General features: G+C 34.1%; 1 long non-coding RNA gene across 1 annotated transcript; it reads left to right on the plus strand.

The window, feature by feature from the left end:
- Positions 1–941: 941 nt before the first annotated feature.
- LOC128549788 (uncharacterized) lies at positions 942–25,319 on the plus strand. Its single transcript, XR_008367952.1, has 2 exons — positions 942–1,079; positions 21,475–25,319. It is a non-coding gene; the product is annotated as an uncharacterized LOC128549788 (long non-coding RNA).
- The last annotated feature ends 635 nt before the right edge of the window (positions 25,320–25,954 follow it).

Consider the following 25,954-nt stretch of genomic DNA (forward strand, 5'->3'; position numbering starts at 1 on the left):
AAATTCAAGGCAGATCAATTACGGTACCTATCCTCTTTACTTCTCCAACAACGACCCAACAGGAGAACATTAAGGGTGAAGAGCAGGATGTCAGTACACAGTCGAACAAAAAGCCTCTATCGGATGATCAGGATGAGACAGTACCAAACAAACGAGTTGGATCAACAGGGAGAGGTGCACACATGAAATCTATCAACAACCACAAGAAGGTCAAGAAGTAAACACAACTGCAAAAATACAACGGCCCTTTTCAGGGCCACTCCATTTTTAAGAAAAAAAAGTACCTTTTCTCTTATTGTCTACTGGTAAAATTTTATAGAACCCTAAATGGTGATATGGAACCTAGCAACGGACGGGGATGGCAATATGGCACCCCGGGTGAGCTGGATGATGATATGGCACCTAGCAACAATCCGCTTGATGATATGGCACCGGGGCGACATTTGTTGGGTCGCCATAACGACATTAAGGCGTGACAACGTTTTGCGGGGTCGACGTTCTGTGGCGACGTTTTTTGCAGGGCGATTTTCGGTGGGGCGACATTCGGTGGGATGAAGTTTGGCGTGGCGACCTTCGGCGGGGCGACGTTTGTTGAGGCGCCATAACGAAGTTCAGGTGTGGCAAAGTTTTGCAGGGTCGACGTTCTGTGGGGCGCCATAACGACAAATCAGCCACCATAGTTATCAGGACTAAGCATTATAATTGTTGGGATAAATCTCGAAATTTATGTCAAATAAAATAAACGGATTAAAATATCCAAAGAAGTATAAAATACTTTTTATAGCTTTTTGAAATATCATAAATTCTTATACATTTTGTCAGGTTTAAATATTTATAACTAGAAGTCTTTATTGTAAGCTGTGAATTTGTTGAAAAGTGTAAATATTATTATTTCTTTGTCTCCAAACCGAAAGTGGAAATATCCTATATGTGTGTCGGGTATTTTCAATAGCTTTCCTTCGTCACCAATTGCGATTTACAGACCTAAACTAATTTGCGTATGAAGTGCTGATATATAAAATGTTGATATCTAGGTATATTGCGTTATTTTACAAGAAAAGGATTGATTACTTTCTTAAGTAAGTATTATTTATAATATGACCTAGTTTAATCAATGGACTTAACTGGTTTAAGTACATCTAGTTTCAAAATGTCGGAGAAACGTTATAGTATTTTCATGAATATGTAGAGTTTTTTTATTATTATTATTAATTGCTATTAAAAGAAGCTTGAATACACGGACCGTTGAGAAGTGTGTCTGGATGGTAATGTGGCATGTTTAATCGCCAAAATTAAAAAAAAAAGTTTTAAAGACGTTCCTACAGGCGACGCATTTTTTTTTGTGTAACTACGTAGTTAAAAGTATAGAGCAGTAGGCACCATTAAAGTGTAGTTTTAATGACTTGTATGATCTTTAAACTTACACTGAATGCTCGAAAAAGAAAAAAAACATGTTCACGCCCGAAATTCATAGTTGATTTTATAATTCTAATTTATCGACCGTAAACCATTGTTTACGTTTGATAAAATAGGATTCTCGATTGAACTACGAAATTTGGTCGTTATCCTATGTTTGCGCTCGTGAACCCCGGTTCACGCTCGTAACCCATATTTACGAGCGCTTTAAAGAGAATTCCTATAGTTTTTTTCCTTTCATAGAATTTTTTTCAAATTCACATATATGATAGGAAAATTTGCGCTGAAAACAATGAACAAAAAAAAAACAATGGGTCACCAGGCTTGTTTTTGTAAAAAAATAGTTTTGAACACACCCAATGTTGCTGAAACAATTTTTCAACATTTTCATAATTTTCTGCTTTTTTTTATAAATACCAACCAAAATATGCCTCAAGACAGCAAAATAAGGTTTATTCTTTATAGTGTATTTGCTTAGGGCCAAATTTTGGGTCCCGTGCGATTGGAAAAAAAGATTAATGGCGACATATACCAATTTGCAGTTCATTCTAAACCATGTCGCCAGTACGAATTCTGCGACTTGACCGAGTTATGACGTCATCAAGATGCGGCCATTAAAATATATATATATATAATCATCTTCAAATGATTGATAGAGTTCTTTGTTTTTGTTGCTGAAAGTGAATTTTGTTGTAGTTTACACTGTATTCATACAAAATCATTAGCACTATCTTGTTATTTTAAATAAAAGGATCATCATTTATACAATATTAAAGATATATTATGCCCAAATTTCATATTTGAATATATAAACAATTATCGCATATCATTTACGGAATTATAAAATAACCATGTTTGTGAGTATGAAAGGTGATGTGTAAGGTTTCATGACTACATACTAATCAATGTTTAAGTAAACACAGTATGTATATATTACACTACTAAAACTCTGGAAGTTTGTTTGAAGCAAATGTTATTACTTTACAGACATTTAATTATGATTGCAGTATCCACAGTTAGTTCATATATTTTGCCAAGGTAAAGCTGTTTAATGAGGATTTACTAGATTAAGATCAATTTGCAATGATGAAATATTTATCTTTATAGGGACATGAAATAAAGAAAAAGCTTTGTTAAAGTAATTTCTATGCTGCATCGTAATTATATGTAATTCAAAAATAGAAACCTGTTAACAATTATCTAGTAGTAATAATCTTACATAATTGAAAACAGTAGAAATAGATTAGACAAACTTATAACAAAAAGCACAATCACCACCCTTCAAAATTGTATATTGATATACTTTAATTTACTACATGTATCTTTCTGAATGAGTGCACTCTTTGCTTTCTAGTAACCTCTTCTCTTGCTATTTAACACAGCTGGACACAACTATAAATTAAAGAGTATAACTAAATTTAATTTATCTTTCTCATTTATAAGTTATTTTCTACTTTTCGTTGCTGTTGTTGTGATATTCATGTATCTTCGCTATTGACCCATTCAAATTGATGTGTCGTCGCCAAACTCTAAAGACCTGCTCCAGTCCTACCTTTTAACCTTAAGTTGTCACTAAAAAAACATTAAAATCCTGACTATGAAATAAAGCGTGGCGCGTGGCCTTTAACTGTTACCTATTGAAATCATGAATTACATACACACAATAGAATTTGAATAGCCGTGGAACAGGGCTTTAAGCATGAAATATCATTCTTCCGTAAAATATACACATCATTCAGTGTCCTGGACATTACCATTCACTTTTACAATGGGTGCTTACCAAAACGATATTAGCTAAATGGCGAACAGTGCAGCTCTTAATCTTTTCTACCATTCAGGAATGCATTTGATCTGATGATCGCGATTTCTCTGACATAGACTGATTTTGCACCTTGGTAAAGAGATTAATGGAGCCGTGTCAGTAGAGACACAGTGGATCGCGCTAAAATCAGATACGAAACGATTACTAGTATTGTTGCAAAAGCAATAGAGCCAAATATGACTGAAAATAAACAAACGCCCCTTGTTCTAATTAGAAGTGTTATAATCATTCTTTTAGGAAACAAAAGCACCGCAATACGCCCGAAGGGATGACATGTGGCCCAAAGTGTGACCTTGACCTTGAAGCCAGCCATCCGAAACATGCACTCTGCATGTTCTCTCGGTGTGGTGAACATTTCATGTCTTTAAAATCCTTCAAGGACACAGCGGACACGAAACAGGAGTCATATTTGTAAACATTTGTTCAATTTCTTCGAAATCCTTCAAGGGGTTCAAGAATTATAGAGCGGACACGGAATTGCTTACGGACGGACGAACAGACGGACACTGGCGTCATAACATAGTACGCCCCCTTCGGGCGTAAAAAAGCTTGTATGTTTTCTGTCCAGTCTGACTAAAGTACATCTCCTGTTACGCTACGCATAGGATCTGAGAACGACCTATTCATAGCCTCGTTCTGACGACCCTTTCGCTAGCCAATCAGAGCTTAACTTACAACAACTTGCAAATCTACCTGTAGACTTGACCTTTGATATTTACAATTCTTATGTCGTAATGTGTCAGATAGCCGGTTAGCTCAGTCGATAGGCCACTTGCTTTGTAAGCGAGGGGTCCCGGGTTCGAACCCTAGAATGACTGCATATTTTCTTAGTTTTTGACATTCGAACAAGTCGTCTGGTTGGTTAAAATAAAAATAGCAATACTGGAAATCCAAAATATGCAGAAGACGTATGTTAATGGGTCGTTCTCAGATCTTTGTTTAGAAGATCAAGTACTTTAGTCAGATTGGTTTTCTGTCAAGACAGGCAATAGCAAATATTAGTTGTTGAAAGAGGTCAGTGCTCTGTGGGTGAAAAATTACAAACGGCGATCAAAAAACCTTACAATATTTCAAATACATGTACGTCTAAATTCGGCAATAAACACAAAATATGCCAGTCTATTGTCGATGAAACGAATATATAGCAATTCAGTTTTTGGACGGAAAGATTAACAAACCAGAGCTTTCCTCTACAGCTAAATTCTTTGGGGTAAAATGATACTCAGGCTGATACTTAAAGGACCATGATAATCAAGATCTTATTTGGAAGTCCATACCTATTTCATTGCATGTTATCTATGTTGATTGATTATTGGTCCTTCCGCGGAAAGCAAGAATGACAATTTGAACATGTCAAGGACAGTCGCGTTTCAATCTCGTCACACAATCTTATATGCTCGGCTCTTACATGTACGCATACATCCACAAACCTACTGCAACTTTTCGTTGTTATAACTATAATAAATGTAAATGACATTTACAGGTTGCAGCCGGTGTATCATACATTAAACGTCAAGCAGTATAGAACGAAAATACTTCTTACACGGATTATATATTTATGTAAACTACTCTTAGCCCATTAGAATTAGATAGCTATTAATAACCTTTCTCAAAACAGCATAAGATGTACCTTTATAAAAAAAAAAACATGGGGGATAATGTAGAGAAAAGTTATAGGATGAAAGTCTGCACATCCACATGGGTCGAAACTAACTCTTTTCTCCTTGTTGCCTAAAGAACCATCAGCTTTTTAAACTCAAAGGTTCATGCAAAATTCAGTTGGTCTCCACTCAAATTTAATAACGAAAACCCGTACCTATTTTAGATTTAAAACAGAAGTTTCCGATAGAATTGCATTATATATACAAGAGGGCCAAGATGGCCCTACGTCTCTCTCCTGAGAAACACACCGCAACAGTGTAAACATGTTTGAACTAGTGATTTGATTTCATGGAAATAAATATAAATATTCTGACCAATTTTCGTTAAAACTGGAGCAAACATCTGAGTGTAAACAAGTATTTTCTTTAATTTGACATAATGACCTAGTTTTAAAGGGGTTTTCTTTTATTTGACCTAGTGACCTAAATTCTAATACCAGATTATCCATTGATTTGAACTAGTGACCTAGTTTTTCACCCCAGATGACTCGTATTTCATCTTGGCCTAGTCTTCATCAAGGCATTCTGACCAAATCTGGTGAATATACAGTGTAAAATGCACTCCCTATTGCGTACACAAGGGTTTTCTTTTATTTGACCTGGTGACCTAAATTCTGACCCCAGATTGTACATATTCGAAACTGACCTAGATTTCATCAAGGCAACATTGACTAAATTTAATGAAAATCCAGTTTAAAATGCAGCCGCTATTGCATACATAAGCTTTTTCCTTGATTTGACCTAATGACCTAGTTTTTCAAAAACTTGACCTAGATGTCATCAAGGCTATCATTCTGACAAAATTTCATGAAAATCAATTGAAAAATACAGCCTCTATCGTATACACAAGGTTTTTCTTTAATTTGAACTAGTGACCAAGTTTTTTTACCCCAGATGACCCGTGTTTCATTTTGGCCTAGTTTTCATCAAGGCTATCATTCCGACCAAATCTGATGAATTTTCAGTGTAAAATGCAGCCCTTATTGCATACACAAGGGTTTTCTTTAATTTGACCAGGTCACCTAGTTTTTGAACCAGATGACCCACATTCAAAGTTGACCTAGATTTCATCCAGATTCCTTGTATGTAATTGTGTTTACTATTATGTTAATATCTTATTAAAATGCAACAGAATTCAAGCTTTATCTATTCTTTAGCGATACTGCAAGTTTGCAGCTAAAATATCAAATAATAAGAGCTCTACACATCTTTTCTGTGTACGTGAAGCCTCAATTTCACGATATCATTTCTAATTAAAATGTACCTGTTTACTTACTGTTTGTTTACCTTTACCAGAACAGAACAGAACAGAACATGATCTTTATTACACCCAAGTAATTATACAATATGGGGTTAAACATAATGACAGTACATAATAACATGTTTACATGAACTTCCGACAGGCAAATATTATTTTGTCATTGGGGGAAATCATGAATGTATCATAAATTTTATACATCTAGTAGAAATCAATATTTCAAAAATACAGGGACTGCAAGTTGTCTTTATAGTTTACAAACATTAATTCAAATTATAGGCAAAAAAAAAAAATAATAATAAGGAATCATTGCAAGTGATGAAAGAACGAATCAACAAAAAGGTCGTCATGAATACCATGCGGACGTATTCAATTCTGTTTGGGTAATGTGGTCAAAAGATGAGTCACTAACTAACTAATAATAGCGGCTACATCGCACTATTTTTTTAACCCGCACTAAGTTTTACTATGATAGTAGTGCGGTTATAATAATTACTCAAGCATATTATTCATTCATAATGGAGTAAACATGAGTGGGCGGATTATAAACTGAGGTAAAAGTAGGTCAGTTAATTCAACTAGAACTGAGTTATTATTGCTCTAAACATTTTGCACGTTTCTGGTGAATTTGAGTTAAGTAGATTTCGAAAACAACGTTTAGTATCAGTAATATTAACATTCGCTAAGAAAAGGTTTAGTTGTTGCTCAAAGAATTTACATTTGAGCAAATAGTGCTGCTCAGTGCCTACAGCTCCGCTATTGCATTTTGAACATGTTCGATCCAGAAAATGCGTGCCATCATACCTCCCGGTTTCAACCGGCAGTCTGTGATTACATGTGCGGAATTTGAAAAAAGTAAGGTAATCATTCTTTGGAAGAATTCGGAAATAATTTTCATACTCTAAGTTACTTTTAAAGCTATTATATATCATTCCTTTATTAGACTGTTGCATCTGGGTGTGCCATTCTTGTTGAACTTGGTCAATGAGAGTTTGTTTAATTTGTTTATGCAGATGTTGTGTGACAGAAGTATTCTGGTATAACCATAGATCAGGCCTTCCAACAGAATTTAGAATTTCCTTGATTTTACTTATCCATTTATATTCGACTTGGTCTTGAGATACCATGTATTTGTAAATTATAGAAGACAATTTTGTATCTTTGCCTAGTAATAGTTTAGCCCAATAAGAGATCATTTTTGTTTTAACTATTATAGATATTGGATATCTACCAAATTCGCCATAGAGCATATACATAGGAGTACTTTTGCGCGCATTTGTTATCCTTCGGAGGAAGTCATTATGAACTCTTTCTAGCAAATCAATATTTTCGAAACCAAGTATTTCCGATCCGTATGTCAGTATTGGTAAAACTGTATGGTCGAAAAGTTTTAAAATAAGATCTACGGGGAGATCAGCATTATTTGCCCTTGAAAATAAAAGGTACATAGCTTTATTTGCTTGCTGGACTACATGTTTCCTGGCGTTCAGAAACGAACCATTACTTGAAAAGGTAACACCTAGATAATGATAGTTATTCGTAATTTCAACTTGCTGTGTTCCGAGTGTAAAGTTAAAATTATTGGTGTTTCTTGCACCGAAGACAATTATTTTTGTTTTTTTGTAAATTAACTTTTAATTTCCAGTTATCACAGTATGTATTAAATTGGTCTAAAGAGTTCTGAAAATCTGACGCATTAGAAGAAACAATAACAGTGTCATCAGCATAGAGTAATAGTAAAAGTTTAAGCCAGATCTCATCAATGGGACTATATAACTCTATGCCCATAGCACCATTTGCCTCCAGAAAAGATTGCAAATCATTAAGATAAAGGGAAAAAAGTATGGGACTCAAGTTTTCTCCCTGACGCAAGCCAATTTCAGACTGGAAGACTAACGATTTATTATTGTTGTGGGAAATACAGGATTTGATATTCTGATACATATTAAATATTAGTTTAAAAAACTTCCCATGTATTAAATTCTGTGACAGTTTATGCCAAAACCCATAGCGCCAGATTTTATCAAAGCACTGAGAAAAATCCACATATGAACAGAAAAGTTTTTGCTTCTTTTTCTTTAAAATTTCAATAAGGGCATGAAGTGTAAAAATGTGATCTGAACAAGAATAGCCTTTTCTAAACCCAGCCTGATTTTCATCTAATAAATTGGACATTTCGACATATTTTGTGAGACGATAATTTAGAACTGCGGTAAAAAGTTTGCTTAAACAGCTTAATATTGTGATTGGCCTATAATTATTTGGTTCCTCCGAGTTTCCTTTATTTTTAAAAATAGGTATAATGGTTCCCTCAAGCCAGGAAGAAGGGACATATCCAGTATCAAGCACGCTATTAAATAACCTGACATATATTGGCATTAAGATACGTTTCGTGCTCTTTATGTATTCATTAATGATATTGTCCGATTGACTCGATGCTTTTCCATTGTTAAGCTTGTTAATACACGCAATAATTTCGATGTCGTTAATCGGTGAATTAAGAAATTCATTGGAGTTATCGAGAAAAAATTTGTTCATCTAACGGATCATATCCTTGATCGTCATGCAAATTAGCATTTATTTTCTTGAAATATTCATAAAACTCTTGAATAGATGGCGTTTTGTCTTCTTTTCGGTTTGGTTTTAAACCTTTTAGAAAACTCCAATATTTTTTAGGATTCTTTGAACTAATAGATCTTAACTTTTGAGCTTTTGAAAATTTGTATTTACCAATGTAAAAGTCCATAGTTCTTTTATATGCCTTACTTGCGTTTTTAAGTCTTAATTTATTATCTCGTGTTGGATTATCTCTGTACGTTGACTTGGCATCGTGGTAATTATTTCTTGCTCTATGGCATTTTGGACCAAAACAAGGTTTATTTTTATCATTTCTGAAAAACCTGTTATCCGCGCAATTAAATGTTATATTGGCTGAATGTTCAAAAAGTGTAGTTATTTAGTAAGTAATATTTTCTATAGACTGTTCGGTTTGCGGTGCATGGAACATTTCTAGAATATCGTTTACCTGCTTTATATCAATATTCTGTATAAATTCGTTACATTTATTTGTGTTCCACTTTGGTTTCGATCCAGTAGACGGACTTTCACCCGAGTACTTTGCCCTTTCATATGTATTTTTAGCGACCAAATCAATGCGTTATGACCATCCGAAAAGAGTAAATCAGTTTCAATTATTTCAAATTCATTTAGATTATTAAACCCTTCCGCACTTATAATCACATAATCAATAATGGACTTATCTCTAAAAGTATAGGCACGCTGGTTCGAATCTTTCCCAAATCTACCATTAACGATAAATAAGTTATTTTTTCGGCACATTTCAATCAACATGAGTCCATGAGCATTTGTTTTCTTATCTCGAGATTCACGTGACAAGGGAATTCCTAACTCTTCCAAGGCAGTATATTTATCAAAATGAGTCTGCAAATCTTGATCAATGTGAAAAACTTCATTAAGGTACGGATCTCAAGGTATAAAATCGGTTAACTGTGATACTCTGGCGTTAAAGTCGCCAGTTAAAAAAACGAATCTATTTTGGCTACAAAATGCGATTATTTCATTTTCAAAAGTGTTTAAATCAAAGTCATTAAAGAAACGTGAGTTGTCTGGGGCAGGTAGATGACGCCTAGAATAGCATTTTCACTGGTACGTAACAATTGTTTATCAACGGACAACCAAAGAACGTATTCATTATTGTTTGGTACAATTTTAACGTATCAAGAAATATTCTTGCGGACATATACACCTATACCTCCAGATTTACGTTTGTAACTCTGTTCTCTATTTTTGGCCAAGTAAACATAATCATCATTCTCAACCAAATCAAAGTTATCAGTATGGGTTTCGATAGTACAAAAAATGTCACACATTTTAATGAAGTCAACAAAGTCCGGGTAGTCTAATCGCTTTTTGAGACCATTTACGTTAAGGGAGCATATTTTCAAGTCACTTTTAAAGTTAGTAGAGTTCCCCCATTTGTCCTATTGTTGTTGTGACGACGGCAAAAAGTTATTGTCCCATGGACGAGCGAAGTTAGGTATATCGCAACTCGCACCTGCAACTGAGTTGATGTACCTCTCTGGAGCCCGACTGCTCTGATGAGCCACGTTGCGACGAGGTGACCTTGACTTGCGGCGCCCACTATGTTGCCGGTTATGCGAACTTCCCGACTTTGGCGAGCTAGATTTATTTTCTTCTCGCCGCGGATTAATACTGTCTGTGTTGATATTGTTCACACCTGAAAAATCACGTGCACGATTTTCACGCCTACGGCTGTCGTAAACTTGCGTAGTAATATTTGAGTAATCAGCTGTTTTGTTGTTTGTTTGTTCTGTCCATTTTCATTATTGAATTCCAATCGGGAAATTCATCTCGCACAACTTCTCCGTTCATGATTATTTTTGCAGGTTAGGCGATGATTACTTTGCTATCGGGATTTGCCCTTTAAGGTCCTTATATGGTCCCCAAATGTTTTTTCGTGCACTGGCGATTTCATGTGGAAAATCTTTGTTAATGCTATAATGCGAGCCCTTTAATAAATATGCTCTTGATAAAATAGTTTGCACGTTAGTGTAGTCTCTAAAAGCAACTATAATGGCACGATTTTTGCCTCGCTGGAATCTTCCGAGCCTGTGCGCACGTTCGAACTGAATAGGCCATTCGATCTCTAATGTTTTAGCTAGGAAATTGTCAATAACTTGATCACAGTTCTCACCTTTTGATTCATTTATACCTTCAAATAACAAATTTTTGCGTCGACTTCTTGCTTCTAAGTCTAGAGATTTATACTCAGCAATTTCAACCTGTTTTCATGATTTAGTATAGACTCTTCAATGTTATTTACGTTATTGTGTATTGATAAAACCTGGTCAAGTTTTGTGTCAATGTCCGCCATTTTGCTCCTATTTACTGCTATCTCTGAATACAAAATAGACAATTTATCGTCGGCAGGCAAAGTTCCAAATTCATCTAAATTTATTTCAACACTTTGTCCACCTGTACTGGCTCTCGCTCTTTTATTTGGTCGATTTTTTCCCATGCCGTAGTATTACCTATGTTACCTGGGGTAATGAATACCGGGTCGCCATTTTCATTTTCCACGTTGGCAAGAATTTCAAACGGGTTTTGTGTCTCTGCCAAGTCACTATTAGAAATATTATTATTCCCAGTAAGATCCGACGAATCTGCCATTTTCAAAACTATCACCTTTTCGAGTCTAATTACTTTTAAAATTTGTTTTATTTAAAGATTATTACCCGCGATGTAAACAAATGGGCATCTTGTTTTCTACCGGAAGTTCAAAAAAAACCTGTCGTCAGTTGTCTATTTGCTAAACATCATTACTACTAATTTTTCCTATGGTGGCCTCTTTCTTGTACAATTCAGGCAGATACGCAGCTGCGCAAGCATATGCAATTAAGCTGTCTAATTTATTTGGTTGCAACAAAAAGTCTAGAATGTAACAGAGATTGCTTTATACTGAAGTAATGGCAAACAGGTTTATATCATTAGTTGATTTATAATGCATTGAAATCCACCAATAATAGATTTGTAGTTTTATAAATTATCCTGCTATTTGATTGAAGTATTACATTCATACGTCGTTTAAGTTAACGGTTTAAAGAGTCAAATTCCTATAATAAATTATAACACAATTAACTGTTGTTTGAGAAATCGGGAAAGAGACATTTTTCAAGGCTAAGAGCTTTTGAATATGGCAATTTGTATAACACTGCTGACGTAATTTGTCACGCATAATAATGACGTTATTTTCGAATATTATAGATATATTTTATAATATGAAATTGTCAATTATTCTATCGTCCAAATGTTGTAGAAAATAAAACATAATAGAAATACTTACACCTAGTTAAATCATACATGTATTACCAAGTTTTGATACCGGTACAAGTCAAACTTTATTACAGTATGTGACAAACAATTCACAATGAGAAAAATATGTTCTTTCTTTATAATTGGTAATTACATTGTTTTCAATGGCCTTATAGGTAACTGCATTTTACACAAGACCTTTAGCAACATTCTAAATCAAAGCACTGAGAGAACTGATGTGGCCAGCGATTGACAGCTTCTGGTAATGAGCATGAACAATTAGCAAAGTTTGGAGATTCTAGTTAAACTACTTTTGATTGATTAATAATTCCTTTTTAAATTATAAGCATTTTTAACAAATCAATGGGAAACACTCTTCTTTTACTGGAACAATTGGAATAACAGTAAATGTGAGCAAAGGTCATGGACTACAAAATTTGCTGTAAAACAATTTTTCTGTTTTGCAACTTGACAATTTACCGGCCCCTGTCATTTAAGTAGTAAGATACCGTAGTTAAATGTTATCTTCCCCAAGTAAATCTCTAACACTCGAAAAGTTAAGAAAAGACAACGCATGTGTCCTATGAATGTTTGTGAAAGAAAGTGAGTCACATGTGTTCGCAGAGTGCAGTTAAACAATATGAACACTCTAGTGATAATTATGTCAGAAGACCAGTTCCATTGGAGCAACCTACCATTGAATCATTGAATCATAAGTCTTAGATTGTTTCTTAATGCAACTGATCTACAAACGTACGGTATTTGTCAACTGTACGGACACGCTCTACACAAAATAATGATTTCTGATGAAGACCTCAAAGTCTCTGTAGTGTTAAGAAGGTTTTCTTTATTATTTCACCTAGTGACCTAGTTTTCTACCTCAGGCAATCTAGTTTCAAGCTTGACATATTTCGTAGAAGAAAACAATCTGACAAAATTTAATGTAAATCTGCAGGTAGAAATGTTCCCTCTACCCTGTTAACAAACTAATTTTACGATTTGACCTAATGACTAGTTATTGTCCTTAGATACTCTAGTTTCAGTTTTTAACCTCTGTTTTGTAGAGATAAATACTGTAAAAATGTTATATGAAGATCAAGCACAAAATAAAATGTCTATGCTGTTACCAAGGATGTTAGAACTATGATTCGACCAAATGACCTAGTTTTTAATCTCAGGTCACCAAGTATTGAATTTGGTCTAGAATTGATAAATACAAACAAGAGACAAACTTTTATGAATAGCAATTAGAAAATATTGCGTCTACAATGATAACAATGATTCTCTTTCACATGACCTAGTGACCTAGGTTTTGATTTTCAAATGAAATTGTTTCAAACTTGACCTTGCACTCATAAAGACAAACGTGTGACCGGGATTCATTATTACCTGCTGGAACATACGGCCTCCAGAATGCTTTCAAAGATTTTTTTCTCTAAAATTTGACCTAGTGACCTAGTTTTTAAATCCCAGTTTCGAATTCAGTCAAGATTATTCTGAGCAAAATATTCTGCCCTAATACAAAAAGAATATGCTAAAATCAATACCTGTATATCATTAACAGTTGCAAGAAGATTTTAGACATCCCATTATATGCACATATGAAAAGGTGCTCTGGTAGCCGTATGTTTTGACGAATCAGAATAACTTCAAAGTCTTGGTAGAAAAATCTTTGAACAAATTTGGTAGAAGATCACAGAAGAAAACATAAGACCAAATTTCATTTACTTTCATCTAATAGTTTCAGAGAAATGCCGTTTACAGAGGTGTGAACAGAAGGATGACGGACAAACGAACGACATGCTATAAGTGATCACAACAGCACATCACGAATAGTTCGTCTCTTGTTAGATATAAACGTATATGCTTAATCCTTAGGTAGTTCAACATAGCGTACAAAATTTTGGTTAAACATGCTCTTTGAAATTCAGTGTTTCATCCAGAAAAATACCAAAATACCTCATACGATTTCATATTTGGTTTTATCAACCGCAATGTTAATCTCATTGGTACAACATTGTTCAAATGTGCTATACTACATCAGATTTTGTATGTCCATTTTAAGTTTGTCCTCATTCATTCAGCCGCTTATCGTCATTGCACATTAATTTAGTTCTTCCATCCGTGTAATTTATTGTTGACTGATGTCGTTTTGAAACGTTTATTTGCAATATGTTCATTCACAGAGTGATCAATAGAGTGCAAGGCGTTATAGCATACAATAACGTGCATTTATGAGTATCGTAGAGCCAAGAATCTAAACAGCTGCCGTGGGGAATACTACATTTTAACAAAAATGTCGATGATTATGCTGAATATACACTCACCACATAGGTTAGAGTCAGTCCAACATAACGCCTTATCACCGATATAATAGGCTAGGTACATTAACAAGTATATCACGGTTAAAAACCTGTCGCGATTAGCTTACATGATACTTGATTACATGTCAAAGTTAAAAATGAAATGTTCAATTAGCAGTTCAGCCTTTGATTTTGTATCCAATTATATTCAAATACGGATCAATTCATTCCGTATTCAAAAATAAAAAGATAATAATCATCTTAAATGGTTATTTTTTATTCTATTGATTCTTCAAATTTGAAAGTTTTTATTTGAAAATATCAAAGTGGTTCGGGTGGTTAATGCAGCGGTTAGATTTAATAGGGAGGGGAGGGGTGTCCTACAACTACATTCTTGATCTTTTCTATTCATTGCGGAATCAAATTTATCATAATTATTCTACTAAATTACGGATATTGACTTCTGCGCATGATACATTTTCGATATGAAAATGACCCAGCATGTAAATATAAGAAATACCTGTAGTAAAAATAGAGATTTATATTAGGGGTTTTCCTTCAGTATGTAGTTATAGTCTTTGATTTCATTCATATCTTACATATTTAGATATTTTTGTAACTGCACTTTCATCGTTTTAAAAGGAAATGTCCATTAAAGTTCCAAAGTATATTCTTATAGATTTAAAATACTAGATATCACGTGAAATGTTTAATTTTGATTAAAAAACAGCTCCGCCACATGATATTTTAAGCCGAGTGCGTTTGGCATTGATGACCGAAGGCATTAAAGTAGATCACATCAAAGCCATTTTATACGCTTCAGGAAATTTTATGATTACCTAGGTGCCCTATGTTTCATCATGTCATTTGCATAATAGTTACATAATGATTTCCGGTAGATCACTTAAAACAGCAACTTCAGCGACATGGAGCCGCGCCCCACAAGTATGTAGATATCATTCAAGAAAAATATATACAACAATTATTTTGAAGTTGTGGGGAAAAAAGATGAAAAATATGGAAAAAATGACATTTTTAAATGTAAGGAACAAGTGTTATATGTGTATTATGTGAGGAAACATACTGTTCTTTTCCGACGAAAATAAGAATAAAGCAGGCTTTTCAGGTCTTTAATGTCTTTAATCAAAGCATTCTGTATAATAAATTACTTCACTGAAATCATCATTATAGCGGCAAAACAATTGGCAATGTGATGATTTTCTTTATCGTTGAGAGTTCTTTTGCCACACGTAAAGAGCGCATGCGCGTTAAAATCAAAACATCCGTGGGACATCTAAGCGACCGTAGCTTTTGTAGAAAGGTCTATAGGAGGGATCGTGTTTGTATACAAATCAGTTGTATATTCTATTTTTAGAACTGATAAGACAAAGATCGGGTGGGCAGGCGCCGAGCATCCGTGTTTTTTTGTAAACAGTGATGTTTTTATAACGGCTTAAACTTTCTTAAAACAGAAATGATATCAATATTTTTTGATCAATTGAAAGGGTATAAAGAAGCAATTTATTGATACTTTTAACTATTATTTTGATATAAAATGGATTAATTATGAACGCTTAACTTACAGTGTTTTTTTTCTAAAAGTTTAGAGCATCGCTACGCCGCTATTAAAATCATATATCATTTAAAACGGTTATTCATTTTCAAAGATATTTGAATAAGAAAATATGAAAATCTTAAGCATTTCAAAACTTTTTGAATTTTTAAAATCCATAAATGAACAAAAAAGTTATTAAAAAATGAAAATTCCGATCCCATACACAAACGATGAAAAAACATTTTGTTTGCCCACCACCAGATAAACAGGTGTTGATGCGTGACGTCAGGGTACCCTGTTCCGTTTGGACAATCGTCACTTTTTATTTAAAACTAAACCGCGATGCACGATGGTATGATGACGAAAACGCGATGGAGCGATGGCACGATGATGAAACAACGATGGTACGATGGTGAAAATGCTATGGCACGATGATGAAATCGCGATGGTGCGATGGTACGATGGTAAAATGTCGATGTAATATCGCGTTTTCATCATCGTACCATCGCGTTTTCACCATCGTACCATCGCGTTTTCACCATCGTGCCACCGCGTTATCACCATCGTACCATCGCGGTTTCACCATTGTACCATCGCGTTTTCACCATCGTACCATCGTGCCATAGCGTTTTAGTTTAGTTTAAACATATTTATTTCGTAATGTACATTTAAGCATGACAACTGACAAGACTACACACAATAGGAAAGGGATTGGAACGATAGAATTAACTAAAATAGTTCCTCTTCTTACAGATAAATTACATACAATAATGGCAGGCATTGATTATACGATCATAGATACATTACATTGAACTAAGCTGTTTTATTTAACATTGTTATTTTTGAAAATGGTGAACAAGAAAATTTGAAAAGTAGTGAGAAGAGTACGTAACGAATTTTAAGTATTAATCTTAAATTAGTTTTTTCATAGCTTCATTTTTAGAGCAGTAGTAATTCAAAATAGTAACTATGTCTTGTTAAATATTACTAGTTGTTTTACCTATGCAACTGCGTACTTAAGTATGAAATAACTACCTCAGAAAACTAACTTGCAGGAAATAATAATAAATATTGAAAATTGACGCATATGCGAAGTATAAAAGAGAGGTAATTTTGAAAAAAAGTAGAGAAGATTGAAGTTTTCATCATCGTACCATCGCGTTTTCACCATCGTGCCATCGTGTTATCAACATTGTACCATCGCGTTTTCACCATCGTGCCATCGCTTTATCACCATCGTACCATTGCGGTTTCACCATCGTACCATCGCGTTTTCACCATCGTACCATCGGGTTTTCACCATCGTACCATCGCCTTCCGGTTAGAAATGCGTAGTTCCGTGCACTTGAATTTTTGTCAACAATAGATGAACGTATCTCAATATATTTTGTGAGAAGAAATTTACCATTTAGATTCTGCTGTCTTGCAAAATGTTTTTCAAAATGTTCAGTGCTCAACTCATTAAAACTGTGTAAAATCTTCAAGGCCACGTCCTTTGTATGCATGAAAGTAAATAACAGCTGGATGTAATAGTTATTCTTGTTAGGATGTAGAAGGTTTATAGTGCAATGTGAAAATGAGATTTAACAAGCCTGTATTACTGACACATATACTGTATCACTGCGCATAACCACCGGAAGGCGATGGTACGATGGTGAAAACGCGATGGTATGATGGTGATAACGCGATAGTACGATGGTGAAAACGCGATGGTACGATGGTGATAATGCGATGGTACGATGATGAAAACGCGATGGCACAATGATAAAAACGCGATGGTACGATGATACGATGGTGAGAACGTAATGGTACGATGATGAAAACGCGATATTACATCGACATTTCACCATCGTACATCGCATCATTGTGATTTCATCACCGTGCCATCGCATTTTCACCATCGTACCATCGTTGTTTCATCAGCGTGCCATCGCACCATTGCGTTTTCGTCATCGTACCATCGTACATCACGGTTTAGGATTCAATAAAAGTTACGATTGTCCAAACGGAACACCGTATCAGGGCGATCCCTCCTATTAAAAAGTTGTTATAGGCGACGCAATATTTTGTATAACTACGTAGTTAAAAGTTGAGATACAAGAGCAACTAAAAGGTGCACAGGATAGTTCCGTTTTCTCTTCATACATTCTGTCAGGTTTAAATATTTAGAAGTTTTTATTTTATACTGGATGTAAATATTATTACATGTATTTCTTTGTTTTCAAACCGAAAGTGGAAATACCCTAATATGTGTATCGGGTATTTTCAATCAACACTTGCGACTTACAAACTTAAAAAGATAGCTGGAATACACGGACAGTTGAGAAGTGTGTCTGTGTGGTAATATGGCATGTTTAATCGCCAGAAATATTTTTTTAAAAAGAATTATTAAAGAAGTTGTTATAGGCGACGCAATATTTTGTGAAACTACGTACATTTGTAGTTAAAAGATGAGATACAGTAGCAACTAAAAGATGCACATGATATTTTCGTTTTAATGACTTAGACGATCTTTATACTTTGGATTTAATAACTGCAAAAGTTATAACAGTGCCACACCTTAAAATGTCTTGAGTGACAGTGAATTATACGCATTATTTAAATAGCGTGTTCTGCGTCTGAACTTTTATGTAGGTAGGTTTCTTTGAATACATATAGCGAATAAAGTAGTTGGGTCCCATTTTCTACTTTTCTGAATGTGCTTCAGATATAATTTATATACAAAAGAATGCATGAAATTCATGAATTCTCTGCAATAAAATGTAGGAAAGGCCTTTCTGTACTCTTTTCCCCTTTGAACTGGAAGGTTGGAGGTAAGTAACCCTTCCCCTAAAAAACACACACACAAAAAATGTGTTTTATTATACAACATCACAAAATAATTCTCATGTTTCATTGGAATTTTATTTGACTTACTAGCTCAGAAAATATGTGTTGAATACAGACCAGTCAAGGCTTTAATTTGATGATACCTGTCAAACAAAAGTTGCCAAAATTATAGACAAATTTAACAATAAAAAAGCTACTGGAGCTGACAAAATTCCAGTAAAATTATTAAAATTTGGCAAACAAGCTCTTGTTAAACCTATCACAAACTTGTTTTTTTTTCTGTTTCCACGAGCTCCTTCCAGACAAATTGAAACAAGCCCGGGTCACTCCTTTATTAAAAAAAAGGATGCTCTTCTCAAAACTAACCTGTAAGTATATTACCTATCCCATCAAAGATTTTTGAAAAAGTATTATCTGAACAGACCACTGTCTATTTTGAACATATTTTTGATAATTTCCTATGTGCCTTCAGAAAAGGTTGTGGATGTCAAACAACACTTCTAAGACTGCTGGAGGATTTGAGGCAGGTTCTAGATAATAATGAATACATTTCAGCAATCTTAATGGATCTTCCAAAAGCTTTTCACTGTTTGCCCCACGAAATTTTGTTATCAAAATTAACTGAATATGGATTATCAGAGCCCGCCTCAAACCTTCTTCAGTCTTACCTTTCCAATCGTAGACAGCAAATTAAATTTGGAAATATTGTTAGTTCTTTGGGTACCACAAGGCTCTATCCTTGGTCCCCTTCTATTTAATGTTTTATAAATGATATTTTTTATTTTATAAATTACTGCACTCTGTATAATTATGCCGATGGCAGTACTTTGTCATTCCATCCTCAAATTTTAGTAATGTTATTCAAGTCCTTCCAAATGAAAGTAATGTACTTACTGACTGGTTTAGAGTGAACAAAATGCAGGCTAATCCAGACAATTTCAAACTATAGCAGTTGTTAAGAAAACCTTCCTTAAAACCCCTGCTTTCCAAATTGGTAATAGCGGCATAACCTGTGACGATACTGTTAAGCTCCTAGGTATAGATATTGACTATAAACTAAATTTTGAGAGTCACATTGGTAACATCTGCAAGAAACAATTAAATAGGTAAAAACCCTAACCCTGAGTGGCCGAAATCAAACTGTTTAAAACATTTAAAAATAAATGTATGGTCTAGGCTGTCAAAAGCTTTATGAAAGTCTGAGAACAAAATTATACCTTCTCGTCAAATCCAATTACCTGTTCTATGACGTCCAATAAAATTCGTAAAATGTTGCTAATATAGTCGCGTTTGATTATTACTTACTATTTTGGATATTTTCTTTGTTCTGTTGGCGATAACCTCAGTTGCGATTTTATAATCAATATTTAATAGTAAAATAGGTCTCGAGTTATTGATGTCTAATGTAGATTTTTCATTTTTTAGGTAATAGTTTTATAATGATTTGCTTTTGAAACTCTGTTAAATCACCATGTTCAAAAGAATAATTGATAGAGTTCACGTAGTACGTTTTTATATCATTCCAAAATATTTTGAAGAATTCTGTGGTTAGGTAATCTGATCCTGAACTCTTCATATTATCTATATTTTTTAATGCCAACGTGCACTCATGTTCATTTATTAGACCTTCACAAGACTTTTTTTGTTCAAAATCCAATCTGAATATAGTTCGATTGGAGAAAATCATTGATTTGCCCTCCGTATATAAAGGTTCATAGAATTTCTTTATGTAATCAGTTAACTAACTTCAGATTTTTAGAAATTGCATTTCCATTGTCTTCTAGTCTATTTATTTTCTTTGTTTCAGAGCGTTTTTTTCTCTAGATTTGCAAAATATTTAGTTTGTTTTCTGAGTCTTCTATCCATTCAGCCTTTGCTCTAATTACAACTTCTTTCATCTATTCATCTAATAGTTCGTTCAAAATGGTTTTATTTTTAGTAAGTTCAACTGATAGTCTCATCTAAGAGATTAAGGTTAATTTCATATCCAAGGATTTGCTTCTGAATTCAAGCAGGCTATTTCAGTTACTGCGTTTCTAATTTCTTGTTGAAACTCAGGGTGTAAAATAATACTATTGTTTAGTTAAAAATAACTTGGACCTTTTTCTTGTTTATTCTGCATTAGTTTAAAATACACAATAGAGTGGTCTGATTGGTAGCTTGTTGAAATATTACATTTTGAAACTATTTTCTGAGACGAGAAAATAGTCCAATCTGTAGTATATAAGTGGTTTGTGATTTGAGGGTCATATAAAACCGTTTTTGGTGTTATTTCTACGTCACATATTGAACAAATTGTTATTTGACATTATATTGGCAATCATTGTTTGTATCATGTCTACCATCATTTTATCCAGATTATAATCTAAAAATAAGTTAAAATTTCCGACTATTTATTAATGTTTTATTGTTAGTTTCTATTATCACTTCTTCTAGTTTTTTAAAGAAGCTGACATCATCAGTGTTCGGGCCATATACGTTAATCAAAACATATATATTCCCCATTATGTCTATTTTTAACATTTGCAGCCTGTCGATAATAATTTCCTTATATTCTATAAGTTTATATTGAAGACTTTCGTTTATGAAAATCCCAACCCCCTTACTATTACTACTGTTTCCACCCATGAACAAATCATGTTTCCATTGCTTTTCCCAATTCTGGATTCATTTGTATACAGTGATTTTTTTTTAAGAAAACTTATCGAAAATTGTTGTTGTTTCAGGAATTCAAATACTTTCATTCTTTTATCTTTGCAATTCCTTTTATATTACAGGTAGTAAAGCTCAAGTTAGTCAATGGATATGGTGGTTTGTTTTAAGATACACACATTAATTAACTGCATACTGGAAGGTGTAAAGCATTATAGAGCATTCACTGAATAATATTTTACAAAGAAGCACACATCAAATAAAATCTGCAAAGTAGATCCCTCGGAAGCACCGAAAACAAGGCAAACAGTGAAAATTGCACCAGAAAATATAACAACACAATAGGCGAGCAAAAGAGGATAGTGTCGGATGATTTATAATCAAGAGTTATGGGTGCGGATTAGCCATCTTAAGAATAAGTATTCATTAATTAATTGTAGAACAAAAAAGAAAACATTTGTATTTTTGAAAGTGATATGTCTAGTGACAGTATTAAATCGTGTTAAAATTATGACAAGCGTTATTATGGATTACAAGACAACAAAAGTGTACCGGGTATGTAGACGTGGAGAAAGCATACGTAAAAAACTAAAGTGCAAAAACCCAAATTCCTCGCGCACTGTAGAACAACATGTAGCTTCTGGGTCAAGACATGGATCAAAGTACATCTCTACAACAGCAAGTTTAAAAGTTGCTATAATTAATGCATTTTTCGACGAGAAGAGGAAATTTCGAAAAAGGCCGTTACGCATTGTTGAAATTGATATAAAATATTTTTGCTGGAACATACCTTGCTAAGACTTGTATTAATCTATACAACGATAAAGTAAGGAAGCATTTTCTAAAAGGTGATACTCACAGAAGGTGGGCAAAATCATCGCAAGAGGTTCTTTTCCAAATAGAACTACCAAAATATATACGAAAAAGTAGAGAAACTTTTGACGAGGACGACTTAATAAGGAAATTCCGGGAAATGATTATTTCAGATGAAATCAGTGTTTATTCTTTTATCAAAGCTAAACGACCTAAACAACCACCACCCAAGAGAAAAAAGAAGAAGAATAGAAGAAATTAAACTTTTCTTCTGGTGTTAAACACCTGCATCAGTGAGTACTTTCGTGTAAATTGATTGCAAATTGATAAATATAACTGTTTATAGATATCGTGTAATGGGCTATAGTACATTAATTACGCGTCAGCTTTCCTATTGTCAGTGATCGTGTACAAGCATACCGATTCCAATGATTATTTAATGTTGCAGTAGACCCGAAAACCAATTTTCTTCAGTGCAAATATATTTGTCGGGCAAGCGAGGTGAGTCAGTTGAGGTATTGGCACCATTTCATATCATCATAAGTAAAAAGCACCACGCTTGGTTTATTATGGGTGTACATTTTTCTCCAATTTAGTTATACATTTGTGTTGATCACAATCAAGTGAAGTCAAACTATAATTGCACATAGCCATTGTATGCGATTCGGTTGGTAAACATTGCACAAAAATTGTAAGAGTCAATCACTGAATGGTTTATTTATTAAACACATTAGGCTAAAAAGCCACTGAGGACAATGGTCCAGTACATGCTTGACGAAGAGTGAATGCATATAATATTTATCTACCATACCTTGCATATATGAGAGCGTTACACTTTGTACAAATAAAAAATGTTATGCACTAAAGACTTTTGAATAATATCTTACGGAAAGAGAAAATACATTCAAATACCGTATGAGGCTAGAGGTATAAGGTTAGTTCATGGGCAAACTTCATAAAATTAAAACCAAACGCAATATTAATGTGAAAATAAACGTAATATATATTCAACCATATATGCATATGCATAAAAACTATCAGCGAGACAGCTTACATAATAACAAATATATTACACTAACAAGATGGTTCTATACTCACCGATGCTAGTCATAGCTTCTATTCCGTATAAACAGCTGATCGCATGTATTGACATGCTGCCATTTCACTGAGGCCCAATAGGGGTAACCGAATTCGGAGCTCTATGTATAGATCTATTCAAACGCGTAATGTCATTTTCATCATTATTTTTCCAAAAGTAGACGGCGCCTTAAGCGGCACAACGGCGGTATAGCTCTACCAACTGTTCAAATATGTCCTGATACCACACCTTAGAATATGAATATAGAGGTCTTTGAAATCTCGTTAATTGTGGACCGCCTGTCTCCTTCTATTATCGTCTTAACAGCCGTGACGTCGCAATTACACGTGTTCGTTATAGTTTTCGATGGCGTCTTCTGTAGATTTACACAAAACTGTACATTTGCACGCATTTTCAACTTGTCTTCAGGCGCCATTTTTCGCTCTAGCGTTTGTTTAGTGTTAGCGCAATTTGCAATGCAAATACGTAATGCGAGTGTGAAATTCTGGCGTTTACTCGTGTTGCCATAGCAACTATATCAGACGAACGTCGTGAGTTACATAAGCAAACTTTTTCACATAAACTCGAAATATATATTATGGCAAACCAAATTTGAAAAGTGTTCGATATAGATTAAAAAATAAACTTGTCCACGAACTTTTGAATAGACCCTCGTATCCTTATGCTTCTGCTAATCTTAAAAGGTCGTGTGATTAATGTTTTGGTCCATGATAGATGTTTAAACATGTGATAAAAACACATGGCATTAAGTATAACAGTATCATGTTGTGAACGTGACGATGCACCTACCAACATAAATATTATGACAAGGAACTTACTCATTTATTTAAGAAAAGATAAAAATGTGTAAATGAATTCACATTTCAAATTGAAACTTTCTGTTAGAACCAAATTTCATAACATTTGTTTGTTTTGATTTGTTTTACCTTTAATATTTATGCGCTTGCTTTATTTTTGAATTGTTTGTAACTATGTTACATTTTCTGAATTGCATTTTGAACAGATTTTTTTTTTCAATTTTGTAATTTCCTTGACACTCATCGTTTCCTCAATATTTTATTATAATTCACATTACTCGGGACTATACACCGCTTTTGGATGTAATTGCACTCAAGTTATCAATGAAGGTTCCATGTGCACCGCCGTATGAATACTTCTGTGGATGTCTTTGGATGTCTTTAGATATTTTTTGGTACTTAAAACATAATATGTAAATGTTGATTTCTGCTCGATCCAGAGCTAGAGAGTATGGAGAGTAGCATGCATTTCTACTATACTGTCTATGAACAGGCTCAATCAAACCAAGCCTACAACATTATTATTTTTGTCGCGTTGAGCTGCATGTACCTATAAAATTCCACTTTTTCTATTTATTATCACAGCAGCTTTTTTGTGCCGTGTGGCGGCCTTAAAATGTCTCCCCGTACTTTCAATCAGAGCTGTTATTTTTTGGTCATTTCAGATCGTTTAGCACGACATTTATGTTGTGTTATAGTGGTACATTTCGGCTTGGGGGTTACAATACTCCCGCATTCATGGCTTTTGAGTGTCGTATAATTAACAAATAATCCAGGCCTTCGACTGGTTTATCGTCTAATTTACTATCAGAGTTCATATGCGTAGTAATTGAACGCTGGAGTGGTTTGATACTGAAGAATCTGAAGTCTGAACCGTGGTAAATTAGATGATAAATCACAAGAAGGTCTTGCTTGTTTTCATTCTGACATGCTCATTGACATATTGTAATAAATATTACGTTGGATTTTTATTTTTGTCAAACAATGACACGATATTGTTGTGTTTAGTTGAGAAAACAGTGCTTTAAATTTGATAAATATTGACAGTGATAATTCGTATTGCTTTAAACATTGACAGAAGTATTAGATGTGTAGAATTTGACAGTGTCAAAATTGTATTTATAGTCCAATTCTTTTGTTGACATTTGAACCGTTGAATTTACCATACTGATTAGATTATGATACATGATTTATCCATTAGATTTTATTATTACCTTTGCTTTTCTTATTTATTCTCTGTAAGCAGTAAATATTGAACAGATCAGAACTTTTCTTTTATTCACCCAGCTACTTGGTATCTTAGTGCAACATGAGGTTCTTACAAAATAATGGATGCCACGCATGAATAACAGTAGTCCGGTACAAGACTATCAATACTTACATGTTATAATTTAAAAAAAAAGGAAATACAACAATAAGTAACAGTTATCGGAATGCTTACAATAGACTATAAAAACGGAATCATGATAAAGACCAAAAAGGTGTAAGGTTGGATGAATTGTTTTTTGTTGGTTTTAACGTCACACAATCTTATCATAGGTCATATGGTGATTTTCCGGCTTTTGGTGGTAGTGGAAGACCCCAGGCCACCCTCCGTGCGTTATTTCATCATAGGCAGGAACCTGGATAGAACCAACGACCTTCCGTAGACAAGTTGGATGGTTTCCTCCCATAAAGAGTTAAACGCCCGGAACGAAGCTTGAATCCACATTGGTGAGGGGGCAACTGATTCGAAGTTAACGACCTTAACAACATGTTACAATCAATAAACAAACTTAAGCTCTGATTTCTGCGTACCTTTACCTACTGGCGAATACATCTTACTTGTTACAGATATCAAGTCGCAAATCAAATGGCAAATTTTGGCCCTTTAAGGGGTCATAACTCTGGAACCCA

The sequence above is a fragment of the Mercenaria mercenaria genome, chromosome 16 (genome assembly GCF_021730395.1).
Source record: "Mercenaria mercenaria strain notata chromosome 16, MADL_Memer_1, whole genome shotgun sequence".
In the NCBI taxonomy this organism is placed as follows: Eukaryota; Metazoa; Mollusca; class Bivalvia; order Venerida; family Veneridae; genus Mercenaria; species Mercenaria mercenaria.